General features: G+C 51.5%; 1 protein-coding gene across 1 annotated transcript in view; it reads right to left on the minus strand.

The window, feature by feature from the left end:
* MAFA (MAF bZIP transcription factor A) overlaps window positions 1-14,118 on the minus strand; it is a gene marked incomplete at its 5' end in the record, with an annotated part of 19,647 nt that overhangs the window by 166 nt on the left and 5,363 nt on the right. The gene's annotated exons all lie outside the window — the stretch shown is intronic.

Here is a 14,118-nt window from a genome sequence, read left to right on the forward strand (position 1 = left end):
TCGCGGCGTGTTTTGTGAGCAGCGGCGGCTGCTTTCAATTAAAAGCTCCGAGGTACCTGAAAGAGGCTGGTGGATGCCGGCGGGGGCGAGCGCCGAGACGGGGAAAGAAGGGGAGGGAAGGGAGGGAGGGAGGGATGGAGGGAGGAGGATGCTCCCGGGTTAACCCAGAGGGCTGCAAGGCTGAAAAACGCTGGAAGCCGTGGGGACCTCACCCCACGGGACAGGGAGAAGCATCAGCGTGTTTGATCCCAGGATGTTTTTTTCGGGGTGGAAGATCGGTGCTGTCGCTCCCACGGGCTGCCCCATCCTGCTGCTTCAGCAGCAGCGTGATGCCAGCAGCACAAGGCTGGCAGATGCGGCCCCAGACTTCTTGATCCCGAGATAAAGGGATTGGGAGCCGTGGGGAGTCCTCTGGGATTGCAACCGCGTGGCGTCCTGGCCTCACCTCACCCCTTGTGGGTCTGTGAAGTGATCCCAGAATTGTAGAGTGGATTGGGTTGGAAGGGACCTTAAAGAGAATCCAGTCCCAGCTCCCCCGCCGTGTTATATGGGAAGGGATAAATGTGGTGCCAGCAGGTGACAGAGCAGGGTCCAAACCAGCAGGAGGAAGTGGCTCCAGGGATTTGGGACATAGCCGGTTGTTATCTGCATCTCCCTGTTTCCCCATGTTGGATTCACATTCTCTGGGACATAAACAGCCTCTGGACCCCTCAGAGATACCATTCCAATGTTTTCATGAGTGTTTTGGTCAGTTTTTGCTGTCCTTGTCACAGGTGGAGTGACAGCACCTGGCCATCCCCTGGAATGCTCCGTGCAGCCCTGCAGGCAGGGCAGGGCAGGTCCTTGTCACCAGCAGGCAGCTCCCTAAACATTTTACAATTTAAATTGGATTCACAGCACACGTTCACAGTCTGAATCCACCTTGGTTATTTCTGGATTGTGTTTTTATTGCCAGACTCCATAATTGGAGCTTTCACTCCTGGTTTTGTTCCTCACAGGAGCTGCTGGACCAGGGGATGGTTCCTATGCCCAAGCAAAGCAATGATCCTAGGAGTGTGGGTCATTTCCCAGGTGGAAGGAGGTGTGTTGGGAGCAGCTTTTCCCTCAGAGGAGAGACCCCTGCCAGCTCTGCCAGCTCTGGGTTTGATTAGAAAAAAATTTTCTCCCAGACTGGGGTGGCCACTGGATTATTTCCAGTCATGGTGAGCCCATATCCAGAGGTGTTGCACCAGCATCCCTTTCCCTGTTCTTCCGGCTCTGCACAGCTTTCCAAACCCTCTGGCAAACCCACTGCAGACCCATCACATCTCACCTGAGGTCTCAGCTCCTTTCCCTCCTCTCTTACAGAGAATCCATCTTTCCTGCTTGTCCAGAGGAGCCACAAACCTTCTCATCCCAAATTTCCCCCAGCTCTGGGGTTGAACCATCCAGTCCCCATTCCCATCCTTCCACTTTGACACAGGCTCTACATACCGATGCCTTTAGTGGCAGGAGCTGCCCATTGGGAAGCAAACACATGAACACCTCTGCTGTCCCACAGGGAATGAGACAATCCTGGCTTCCAGCTCCTGCACAGCTTGGGAAAGGTGGTGCCAGGCCTCGGGAGGACAGAGCCTCACATGAAACTGCCTGATGTGTTCCAGGGGAATTCCTGAGCCAGGACAATCCTCCTCGGACACCATTTCCCTTTGTTTGCATCCTGCCCGATCATTCAACTGCTCTTCCTGCCTCTTGTCCTGCCCTGGGGGCTGCCAGGACCCAAAGGCTTGGAAAAAAATCCCCTCCAGGTAAGCACCGACCTGCAGGGACCTGGGCAGGCAGACAGCTGGGAAGGCAGATGGAAAAAAGGTCTCGTGTGCCTGGAGGGCAGAAATCCCCCTGGGAAAAGGGGGATGATTAGGCTGCACTAATGAGAAGCAAAAGGTAGAGATTTCACAGAGTTTCCCACACTTGGCAGGGAGCTGTTCCCAGAGGATCTCCATGAAAACCCCACAACAGCAGCATTTCCATGCCAGCCGCCTCGGGGGGACAATCCCACCAGCCCTGCTGGGGATGGAGCAGATGATTTAATGGCTCTTTTAGCATTTCCCAGCTCTCAGTTTCTCCTCCTCAAAGCTGATCTTGTGTTCAGAGACCAGGCTCTGGCTCCAAGTCCCATCCCAAGCCAGCAGCACCCAGGGCTCCTTTCTCCGGAGTGATGGAGAAGGCAAAATCCAGCCTTTGAGTAAGGAGAGGGATTAAGAAATTCCCCCAAGCTCAGCTTGTTCTGTGATGCCCCATGGAGTTTCTTTGTGCTGCCTCTTGCCACCAGCAGTTGCTGCTCTGAATCTTCCCAAAGATTTTGCGGACACAGCCGTTTCTGAGGATACAGCCTGATTCCATCCTCATTCTTGGAGTCCCTGGTGGGAATAAGCAAGGTCCTGGAGCCCCTTTTGCTCTGCTGGGATGAGAAACCAGCTCTGGCTGCACTGGATCTTAAGGCTTTGCCCCACAGTTTTGAATTCCTGACCTTCTCATTCCCAGTCCTCATTCCCTCTCAGTCCAGGATAAGGACATGGGCACTTCAAGTCCAGACAACTCTTTAATCCAAGAGTTATCTTGCTATCTCTGATGTAAAGAAATCCATGTTCCCCAACCCACATCCCCTCCAGCTCCTCTGAAAGAGCCTGTGGAAAACCTCATCATGAAGCAGAACCCTTAAAATTCCCAATAAGAAAAAAAGAGGGATTTTTCAGTCAGAAAACCCTTTGGAGCAGCATGGCCTCTTCTGAGAAGAGCTGGAAACCTTGGACAACGACCACCAAGGAGTAAAAAAACCCTTCCCATGCTCCTGGTGGTTACTCACACTGGCACCCCGTGGATCCACAGCCAACAACTTCCTACATCTTGTAGGAGTTTTTATCCACCAGGAATTCACATTCCCTTAAACCAGTCCTTCAGGCCTTCTCTGGTGACCTCATGGAAGCAGAGAGCCACAAAGATGCTCCAAGGGCTCAGGTGTGGTGGGTCAGCCGAGAATCCAGATTTGTCCTGATGGTCCAAAGGTTTGGTGTTTCTCCCAGTGATGGGTGGGACCTGTTTGGGATGAGATTTCCCAGTGGTGGGGGTCCTGTGGATAGAGATGCCATGGGAATGCTGTGATCTTCTGAAGGAGGTTTGCAGGGTTATCAGAGCTTGGGAATATCTCCTAGAGGATGTCACCAGAGCACTCACACCCTTGAGGTCTGTGCTGGAGAAGATTTGTGCTGTGGGAGTTTAAACAGCAGTGAAACACCAGAATTCCTGGGGGGAGAGGAAGAGGAAGAGTAAATGTTGGCAGAGAAGGGAGAAGAGAAGGGTGATGAGGAAAATAGAGGACTGAAATCTTTGAAATCCATTTTTTTTTTCAGACCCTTTTTGTGATCAGTGCTCAGAGCTGAGGCCACTGCTCTGGCTGCATCTCCATCCTGATTATTTCATAAGGCAAAAGCACCTGGAACGCCCTGGAACGGTGGCTAAAGGGGCTCTGAAGCATTAACACTGATGAGAGCTGGGTCTTAATTAATTCTTTATTATTTTCTCGCAGGCCAACAGTAGGTTTGGAGCACCAGCCAAGAGGGAGCTGAGGTCATTCCAGTGCCAAGGAGAATGACATGCCGGACAAATCCCTGGAGCCACAGCAGTGCTCACATGGAGGAAACATCTCCAGCAGCTGGGGAATTGTTTCCTTCCTCCTCCTCCTCCTCCTCCCTCCACCTCTCTGCTGAGGTTTCCAGGAGGGGTTGTTCCTTCCCAGTATCCCATCCAACCCTGCCCTCTGGCAGTGGGAAGCCATTCCCTCTTTTCCTTCCACTCCAAGCCTCATCTCCAGCTCTCCTGGAGCTCCTTTAGGTGCTGGAAGGGGCTCTGAGGTTTCCCTGGAGCCTTCTCTTCTCCAGGTGAACACCCCCAGCTCTCCCAGCCTGGCTCCAGAGCAGAGGGGCTCCATCCCTTGGAGCATCTCCGTGGTTTCCTCGAAAATTCCTTTTTGTGGAAGTTTTAGGTGTCCTTAGGAGCTACATGGCTCCTTTTTGGGGTGGAGAATGTTTTAACCCCTGTGCTGCCTCTCTCCGGCACATTGGAGCAGAGCCAGCTGCTGATCCTATATCCCATATTCCTCATTCCCACCCTGCCAGCAAAGATCACCCAAACTGGATCCAAACACAACCAGGAAAAGGAGCAGGAGAGGAGCTGCTGGATGCTCACTGTGATGTAAAATCGGCCGTGGCTGCGTAGGCAAAACTCATCCCACAGAAAAGATGCACATCAGGAGAGCAGAGCTGCCCCTGGACACTGCCCATGTTCTGGGGGGAGGATTCGCATCAAGTCTTTCTAGAGGAAACTGCCAACTTTGACAGGTGACAGCTTTGACCTCCCTTGACAATTGCCCCAATTTGCTCAGCTCTTTGCTTTATGGACTCTGGCCAGGTTTGCTTTTCTTTTTTTTTTTTTCTTTTTTTTTCTTTTTTTTTTTCTTAAATATTTTCATGGCTATTTTTATTTTCATTCTTTTTTTTCCAAGCGAATTTAACTCCATTAGAGTGACAACCCAGGTGGCTTTTTAGCCACACACCACTTGTGTCACCACAAGGTGCAGAGAAGCCTTCAGTATAAAAAGTGGCTGCTTTTAAAACCACCAGCAAATATTTCAGTCCCTCCACCTCTGTTTTCCTCACAGTCCAGGCTAGGGAAGCCTAAAAATTTGATATTTCAGCTGTGGTGGCTAAAGAGGCCTTGGGGGTTTATCTCATATAATTTTATTTGCTTATCAGGAGATCTGCCTTGTTCTTCACTTCCATGGAATTTTTTTTAAATTTCCTAGAAACTCTGGTGATGAAAAAAAAAATAATATAAAATCTGTTTAAACTGCAACTTTCTTGATGCAGCGCTTAAGAGCTGATCCACTTTTCTGCATCCTCTGATGAATTTTTTGGGAGCAGATCAAAAAGGTTGAGATTGAGTGCTCCCGATACCCCTGGGTGCCAAACAATTTGGGAGAGAAACACACACCTCCCAAATGCTGGAAAAACATCCAGGCTGCCTTTGAAAGTGATGGATTTTTTTTCCTGCTTTTCCATATCCTCATGGATTTATTCCTTCTTGTTTTGGAAAGTGAAAGAGACAAAACTGTAGGGAATTGGCTTTTCTCCATGAGCAGGAGGAGTTGTGGGGATTGAGGGACAAGAGGAGCTTGGTAGGGACATGTGGTGGCCAACAGCTCACTGTCATCCATCCATCGTGGAATCATGGAATGATTTAGGTTGGAAAAGCCCTTCAAGAACAAGTCCAGCTCTGCCAAGGCCACCACTGATCATGTCCCAAGTGCCACATCCACATGGATGTTAAATCCCTCCAGGGATGGTGACACCACTGCCCTGGGTAGGTGTGTCAAGGCTGGAAAATGCTTTCCATGAAGAAATTTTCCCTAATATCGAATCTAGACCTGCCCTGACACCACTTGAGGCCATTTCTTGTTGTTCTGTCCCTTGTTCCCTGGGAGCAGAGCCCGATCCCCACCTGGCTCCACCCTCCTTTCCAGGAATTGCAGAGAGGGAGAAGGTCCCTCCTGAGCCTGCCTTTCCCCAATTCCAACTCCCTCGGCCACTCCTGGTGCTCCAGACCCTCCCCAGCTCCTTCTCTGGACATGCTCCAACATCTCAACACCTCCCTGATGCCCAGATCCTCACATCTCCATCCGTGGAAAGATTTCTGCCCCAAATCCTGCTCCAATATTTCCTAACCTGTTTGTGCCCTCGAGTCTGCCCCCAACATCCCAGGAGGATTTGCTGCTGGCAGCAACAATTTCCCCATTAAGTTTTTAAGTGCATAAAACTCTTCCCAAAGCCCCAAAATTTCCTGTTGCTCTGGCTTTGCCCATAGGGCTGTGCTGCCTGCAAAGCTATCCAAGCATCTTCCAATGTCCCATCCTCATCCCAACCCCATTCCACCTACAACCGGTATTCCAAATTCCCAAAAGTGTGATAATTTTCCCATAACATCTCCCAGCAGAGCATCCAGCATTCCAACAGCCGCAAAGTCATTGTTTTTCAGCCCAAATTCACCCAAACCTATCCTATCTGGCCCTTCTGCCTGTAGGATTTCAGGTTCAACAGGGATTTTTCCATGGGGATCTGTGTGGGGGAAAGGGGGAAGTGTGGAGGATTCCTCCTGTGGCTTGGGAAGGGTTAAGGGCTTGGGAGCTGGAAGATGCCACGGAAGGAGACCAGTGACCCACTAACAGCCCTTTGCATCCTGAATAATTCCCAGTCTCAGGTTTCTGGTGAATCCCAGGGGAAGGGAGAGATTGGGGGGGGGAAATGCTGACACTAAGGAAAAATGAAAAATAACAACAAAAAGGACAAAAAAAAAATCAAAGAGAATAAACCAGAGCTGATTACACCGGGACACAAAGGGATCACAAGAGAGAGAGGATTCCCCCCCTTACCTGCGCCTTTCCTGCTTCCAACTCCTGTGGAGAACCTGTGTCCATAGGGAAGGGAGCACAGCACAAAAACAGAATGAGTGGGGCCAGCAAGGGTTGAGAAAAATCCCTCCCCAGATCCCATTTTCCCATCTGCCCCTAACCACAACCGCTGTTAGGATGTCAGGGAAAGGAAGTTGGAGATCCCTGATGATGGAAAATAGGGATGAAAGAACAGGCACATGTCAGTCCCTGCCTCAAAAATCCCTTGGAAAACGTAGTATTTCCCTCAGGATGGGCCATGTCACTGATCCACCCCACACATCCCTGTTTGCATCCAGGGAAACTGAGGCACTGGGACAATTTATTCTCCAAGAATGGGATTAGAGGTTCTTAGTGGGAGAAGATTCTCCTCCAGCCTTCCCACTGTTCCCACCGAGGCTAACACTGCCTTAGGGCAATTCATTATCCTAATTATCCACCCCACAGGCCTCATCCAGCTTCCGGATGAGGAATGCGGGATGTCAGGAGTGGCATATGAGATGCCATGCTTGGAAGGGAGGTCCCCATCATAACAAGTTTCCCATATTCCGTAACACCTTATTCCCTCCTTCCGAGCATCATGGGGAGGGTTTGGGACCAGGATGATGCTGCTTGGTCCAGGACATTCTCCTTGATGGAAACAACATCCAAAGGTGCTCCAAGAGCACCAAGGAGAAGGGATAGGGATGAAGCTGCATGGAAAGGGTGCGAAGACAGCACCACTAGGATTAGGGAATTAACAGCTCCTCCCCTCTTCCCTGCTCATCCATGGGAGGGGACACATCTGTGCCCACAGCCCCAAAAGCTCCTGGGGATGAGGAGCATCCCCAGCTGGCAGCGCGGGAGTCACCAGAGCTGATTTCCCAGGGCGCGGGCACAGCTGCGAGCACCGGGAAGCTGCCAAAGTCCAAGAGGAAAAAATCCTGATTAATATCATCCTCCGGTGGATCCCGCGCTACAGATGTGCGGCCTGCTGACTCGGCAGCTCCCAGCAAGGAGACCCGGAGCTGGAAAAACTGACGGGAATGAGTGTGTGTGCATGGATGCAGCGCGGGAGTCACCGGAGCTGATTTCCCAGGGCGCGGGCACAGCTGCGAGCACCGGGAAGCTGCCAAAGTCCAAGAGGAAAAAATCCTGATTAATATCATCCTCCGGTGGATCCCGCGCTACAGATGTGCGGCCTGCTGACTCGGCAGCTCCCAGCAAGGAGACCCGGAGCTGGAAAAACTGACGGGAATGAGTGTGTGTGCATGGATCCGAGTGTCACAATGCTCCTGGGGGACAGCAGAGCACAGGGGCAATGCAAGGATGCTGCCCTCCCATCCCATAAATTCCCATAAAGCGAAGAGTTGTTCCATCCTTCACTATTTGGTGGCACTCACCGTTTTGGGAACAGCATCCCGACCTCAGCTCCCTGTGGAAAGGCCTGGGATAAGCTGCCTGTGGGCTCAGGCAGGTGGCAATGAAGCTGCTTAATCAGCTCCTGAGCTGGACACTGACCTGATAAGCACAAAGGCTTTTATTCCAAGAATTTTCTTTTTGAATTTTATTTTATGAGAGGCTGAAACTCCTGGCACTCATCCACAATAACACTGGACAGCTGCGGGATAATCCACACTCATATTACCCATTCCTAATTAAACCGGAGAGCCTCCTTCCCTGCTGAGGTGACCCATTGGAAATTAATCAGCGGGGGACCAATACCATAGCAAAAATCAGGGAGAAAGACGTTGCCTTCCCTGATTAGACAGGGAGGAAAAGTCTCCTGGAAAACAGGAATCGACTGCCATGTGCTGGCCCAGCATGTCATCGATCTGTGTGGTTACATTCCAGAATTCTAATGAGCTTCCACAGAGGCAAAGGAAATAATTTGTGTAAGAAAATGGGGTGTTATTTCTAGGAAGAGGTGGTTCAACACCTGGCTCAGGAATTTCATCTCTAGGGTGGTCGGGTCTGGCAGGAGATGTGGTGACCTGGAAGGAAGATGATGGCTCATGGGCATGGGGCTGAATTCCCAGCTGGACATGGGATTTGGGAAGGCTGCCTGGTGCAGAGCCTGTGGGATGCTCTGACAGGACATGGAGGGGCCAAGCAGGACACACAACTTTCCCAAAAAGGGAAATAGAGGGAAAAACCTCCATCTGAGGCTCCATCTTTCCCATCCAGCCACCTCCATCCCATTACCCGTTCCTCCCACAGCCCACCTGCTCCCCATTGCTCATCCCTCCAACCCAAACTCCTAAATTCCATCACCTATTCCTACACCACAACCACTTCCATCCATCCATCCATTGCAGAATGACCAACCCCAACCCTTTGCCCATCTCTCCAACTCAACAGCATTCATCCCTCCCACTGCCCATCCCTTCTGGTAGATCTTCCATTCCTCCCATCCAACCACCTCCATCCCACTGCCCATCCCTCCCATCCAACCACCTCCATCCCAAAGCCCATTCCTCCCATCCAACCACCTCCATCCCAAAACCCATCCGTCCCATCCAACCACCTCCGCCCCACTGCCCATCTCTCCCACCCAACCACCTCCATCTCACTGCCCATCCCTCCCATCCAACCACCTCCATCCCAAAACCCATCCCTCCCACCCAACCACCCCCACCCCAAAGCCCATCTGTCCCACCCAACCACCTCCATCTCAAATCCCATCCCTCCCACCCAACCACCTCCACCCCAAAACCCATCTGTCCCACCCAACCACCTCCATCTCAAATCCCATCCCTCCCACCCAACCACCTCCATCCCAAAGCCCATTCCTCCCATCCAACCACCTCCATCTGTCTCTCCCACCCAACCACCTCCATCTCAAATCCCATCCCTCCCATCCAACCACCTCTATCCCTCCCATCCAACCATCCCCATCCCAAATCCCATTTCTCCTTGTGATTCCCGAAGGGCCCAGCCCACGCAGTGGCCACCAAGTGTCCCCTCCCAATCCCCCCATCCATCTTTTACAGAGCACAGGAGAGGAGCACCAGGGGGATGAGGTGCCAGATGTGTCCAGCTGTTGCACAACTGGGCTCATACATCTTTAACCACTGCCCCCAACTCTGCTGGCTGAGCATTGATGACGAGAGAGAAGGAAGCCAGAGCGGGGTTTCCGCAGCCTCCCCAGGACCTCCACACCTGTCTTCCAGCACGGATGGCTCCATGAATATTTCATCCCTGACCCTGTGGCTTTGGCAGCTTTTGCTTGGTTTTCGTTGCAGTTTTTTCCCCTCCTCCTCTGCTCTCTGTCCGATGCTTCCTCGTCCTGCACTAACGACCCATCCCAGGAGACCCCTGGGACCCCCACGCTGCTTCCTTAAATATTTATGGAGCAGGAATCTCTGACCAGGGAGGCAACTTTGTGGTGCCAGCATGAGCACGGCCCCCACACATGGAGTGGTGGAGGATTCTTCCCTCTTCTCCTTCCCCAGTCTGTCCCAGAAGAGGGAACATGAGGAGCCGTCTCCAGCAGGAACATTTTTAGGGATAACATTAAATAAGCTCCTAAATGCAATTTAAAATGAGCTCCTGAGCATCTCCTCTGTGCCCTTGGAGTGAGACAAGAGGAGGGGAGGGGAGAAATAAGCAGCAGAGCCTTTATTTTAGGGATTATGGATAATCAGAAAGGAAAAGTATTTTAATTTTGGTTAATTCCCTCTTTTTTCCAGTGCAAATGCTGTCCCTCTGTTGAGGCAGAACCTCAGTGGTCACCACATTCTCCAGGGATGGAAGACCTTGTTCAGGTCACCTGGGGCCTCTTTCCTCTCTGTGGTCATGGCTTGTGTCTCCTTTCCCAAATTCCACAATTTCTGGTGTGCTCTGGGCCTGGCGTGGATCATCACCTTCCCAAATGTGAACCAAGCCCAGCCTGGGTCCTTCTTTTCCCACTATTCCAGCATTTCTTGCCGGGATCCCAACCAGGAGCTGGGAAGGAGCAAAACTCTCCCCCGTTCCTTTTCCAGAGCAAGCAGAGGGGGCAAATCCCAACTCCACAGCTTCCCACCCCTCTGGGCAGATGGAGAACATCGACCCACCTGAGCAACACGGCCCTTCCTTAAAACTTAATCAGCAGCCAATGAATTTTTCACGAGGACAAACAGGCCAGGTAGACGGGGTCCATCTTTTATTCATGAGCAGCAGGGGAGGGAAGGCTGTGGGCAGGGAGATGCAGGCTCAGTCAGGTCTCCCAGAGAAGTTCTTATGGCCAAGAACTCCATGGTGATGAGGGAGCAGGAAAACCCCGGGGAAGCAGCGTGGAGTGAGATGATCCCAAGGCTGGGGTGCACTGGAAAAACTCCTGCCAGCTCAGGAAGAAACCCAACAAAAAGCTTCAAATCTGGGCTAAAGCTGAGCCTAAAATTTGCCTGAATTTTCATGGGGATAGGTTTTGGACCATTTTTGGTCTTGCTGGGGAATGTGGTCACAGATGCTCCCAGCACTTTCCCCACTCCTCTAATCATGTCCACATCAGGGAGCTCATGGTTTTTGCCACTTTTTTGGAAGAACATCCCTTAAATCCAAACCTTGCTCTGAGTCAAGCAAGACCAACACTGACGAGGACCATATCCTGACCTTCCTGCCAAGCAAAAACCTCTCCTGTGTCCAGACTTGGAAGAGCCCCTAAATCCCATTTCCAATCCATCCCCAAACCCATTTTGCATCCAAAGCCCAGGCAGGGCAGGAACCACGTGCTGGTCCTACCTGGCTCCGTTCACATGTAACAGCCATGAATCCCTCTGTAATAACGAGTTTAATTAAACACAGCCCGGCCACAAAGCCTGTCCTGACATTTAACTGGCACCTGAGAAGATGCTAACGAGAAAGACGTTAATTATCCAGCTTATTAGATGTCCGCATTATTAACATAACCCTGACGGAATTAACTTGATACAAACTATCCCACAAATATTAATTGCCTCAAACTTCCTCGTAACTCGGAGGTATTAATAAGGCAGTAATTATGTATGGATTGGAGAGCTGGAAGTTAATGACGTGGCAATTTGATTTGTCTCGGAGAAACGCGATAAACCCAAGGAAGTGTTCTCCGAACAATCAATGGATATTTAATTAACGGACAGGACCTGTCGGCGTAAATCGGAATTAAACGCCCGCGACGTTTCGTTCCAAGTGTTATGACAAAGGTTCCCAAGATGTGGCAGCATGGAAGGGGTCTCTCCTGTGCTGACACTGCTGGTGACAGCATCTCCAGTCTCCATCCAGTGCATGAGGTCGTGGATGTGCTCTTCATAAAATTGTTGGAATGGCTTGGGTTGGGATGGACCTTAAAGATCCTCTCATTCCAACCCCATTGGCACGGACAGGGATGCCTTACACTAGATCAGGTTGCTCCAATCTCATCCAATCTGGCTTTGGGCACTTCCATGGATGGGGAATCCACAGCCTCTCTGGGAAACCTTTTCTTCTTCCTCCCTGGTCCAAGGAATCCTCCAACTGCACAGAGCTGATGAGAAAGGAGCATTCCCACCCCCCTCTGCTGTTTATCCTCACTCCCACCTCCATCCCAAGCCCAGATCCACAAACACATCCCCATCAGGTGCCCTTCAGCAACGGTCACTTGGGAAAAGGGTTAAAGTCTCAAAGACCTGAGGTATCCCACTGCCAGAGGGCAGGCTTAGATGGGATATGGGGAAGAAATTCTTCCCTGGGAGGGTGGGGAGGCCCTGGCACAGGTTGCCCAAAAAAGCTGTGCCTGCCCCATCCCTGGAAGTGTCCAAGGCAAGGTTGGACAGGGCTTGGAGCAACCTGGAATAGTGGAAGGTGTCCCTGCCCATGGCAGGAGGTTGGAACTGGATGATTTTTAAGTTCCCTCCCAACACAAAACACTCCATGATTCTATGCCCAGGCCCTTCTTTTGGATCCGCACACCACGGCAAAAGTGAAAACCCCAAATAAATCTCCATCCATCCCTCAAATCTGTCCTGATGCCAGCAGGTTTTTCCTCCCACCCAGCTGATGGAAGTGGTTGTCCTCTCTCTCCTGTTGTGTTGCATCTTCATTGGGATGGGCTACACACCCCTGGAAGTGGGCCCTGACTCTGTGGTGAGGAAGATGATGGTCCAGTGCCATCATTTCCATAAATTTGAACTCCTCCAGCAACCAGACAGGCAGGATGAGCCCCACGGGAGCAGGGAATGAGCCGGTACTTTGGCACAGCTCTCCCAGATGGAGCTGGCAGCACATTCCCTTCACATTCCCGGCCTCCTTCCCCCTCTCTTCCAGCTTCTCTTCCCTTCCCTTTATGTAAATGGAAAATAACAATTAGTTTATTTTTGCTTGTGCAAATTACAGCTCCCAGGGAGCCGCCAGCTGCCAGGGCTGTGCCGGAGCCGCGCTCCAGCCTCGGCCTTTTCCATTAATAAATAACCTGGTGGGGGTGGGAAGATGCTCCCTCTGCTTTCCCTCCACTCTCATCCATGGAAAGGAAGAATTGGAGGGGTGTTAAAACCCGGGGAATCTTTGGGGTTTATGGTGTGGGTAATTAAACACTGAGCTGATGATTTAATTGGGAGCTTGGCAAGGAGGGACACGGAGTTGTGGGGATGGAGAGGGGAACAAGGGCATTCCCAGGCACTGGGGATGGCGACTCCAAGGAAAGCTGCACTTCCCAGACAGCTGAGATAGCAAAGGGCATTGGCTGGCAGGATCTGATCACGTCTGGATCTGAGGACTGACGCTGTCCTGGAATGTTTCCCACTTGGCAGCGAGCTGTTCTCCCTGCACACACGTGGATACGCATCCTGCATCCCACAGCTTGCATCCCACATCCCACCTGCTTTATCCCACCGCCTGCACACACACAGGCAGTGATGGGTATGAGCTGGAATTCCTGGGATTTGCTGGTGTTGCATCCTCGATGCAGCCAGGGAAGGGTGGGCTGGGCTGGGCCAGGCTCATTCGTGATCCTCACAATCCAGAGCTTCCCTTTTCACCTGGATTAAGGGGCAGTGACAACCAGCACGCAGCCTGCTGCAGGGAGCATCCCATATCCCACATTCCATATCCCATCTCCTATGCCCCATATCCTACATCCCAATTCTCATAGCCTATTTGTCACGTCCTTTATCCTGCATCCCACATCCAATATTCTCCATCCTTGCATCCTGTACCCTATATCCCCACCATCTGCATCTCACACCCAATGATAAATCCTGTATCCTTGCATCCTGCATCCCATGTCCTTCATCCCAATACCTGCATCCCACATCCCACCCCCTGCATCCCATACTCAGTGTCCTGTATCCTCATATCTGGCATCCCACATCCTAAATCCTGCATCCTACTTCCTCCATCCCACCTCCTCCATCCCACCTCCTGCATCCCATATCCTGAATCCTACATCCAATGTCCTGTATCCCTGTATCCCCTTCATCCCACATCCAATGTCCTGTATCTGTGCATCCTGCATCCCACCTCCTGTATCCCATATCCCTCCTCCTGCATCCCACACCCATATTCTGGATCCAACTACCTGCATCCCAATTCCCACAGCAGCAGCAGCACTCCTGGGTGACACAAACCCACCCAAACCCAAGGAACTTGGGATAAAATCCCAGCTGTGGTGCTGTACATGTTATGCAGGAGGGTTTTCCACGTCCTGTATTTTGGGAAGGACC

This window comes from Geospiza fortis, unplaced genomic scaffold, assembly GCF_000277835.1.
Source record: "Geospiza fortis unplaced genomic scaffold, GeoFor_1.0 scaffold543, whole genome shotgun sequence".
NCBI lineage: Eukaryota > Metazoa > Chordata > Aves > Passeriformes > Thraupidae > Geospiza > Geospiza fortis.